We start from the raw sequence: 723 nt of genomic DNA, 5'->3' as shown, positions 1-723 counted from the left end.
TACCACAGGAGGCTGGTGAGGGAGAACGGCTGATAATAGTGGCCGGATAGGAGCAAATGGAATGGCATCAAACACCTAGAAACCATGTGTTTGATGTAATTGATACCATTCCACTGATTCCGCTCCAGTCATTACCCCAAGCCCGTTCTCCACAATTAAGGTGCCACCAACCTCCTGTGATGCTTAAGCTAGAGCTGATAGAGATGAGCCAGCAGATCAACATGAACTGTGAGTAGGCCTAACCATATCTGTGGTATGTGTGTTTAAAGGGAACCTTTTGTGAGTGTCTTTTTTCTGTGATACCGCTCCTGCATTTACTCTATCATTTTCTCTGTTATTACTCTCTCTTAATACACTATCTCTTCCCTTCCTTTCTTCCTCCCTCCCTCTCTTTCTCTCTCCCTCCTTTTGTAAAGTAAAGCAAACTTGGTCTTTGCATATGCTATTTCAGTTCTCTAAATATTTTGTAATCAATTACATTATTTCTGTATCCGACAGGTTTTTGCAACCTGTAGGCTAATGGAAGTACACTGAGTGTACAAAACAATAAGAACACCTTGAGTTGCACCCTCAGAACAGCCTCAATTCGTCAGGGCATGGATTCTACAAGGTGTCGAAATCGTTCCACAGGGATGCTGGCCCATGTTGACTCCAATGCTTCCCACAGTTCTGTTAAGTTGGCTGGATGTCCATTGGGTGGTGGACCATGATACACACACACAC

This window comes from Oncorhynchus tshawytscha, linkage group LG20, assembly GCF_018296145.1.
Source record: "Oncorhynchus tshawytscha isolate Ot180627B linkage group LG20, Otsh_v2.0, whole genome shotgun sequence".
Classification (NCBI taxonomy): Eukaryota; Metazoa; Chordata; class Actinopteri; order Salmoniformes; family Salmonidae; genus Oncorhynchus; species Oncorhynchus tshawytscha.
The sequence above is the reverse complement of the archived record's forward strand: the minus strand, read 5'-3'. Positions refer to the sequence as shown.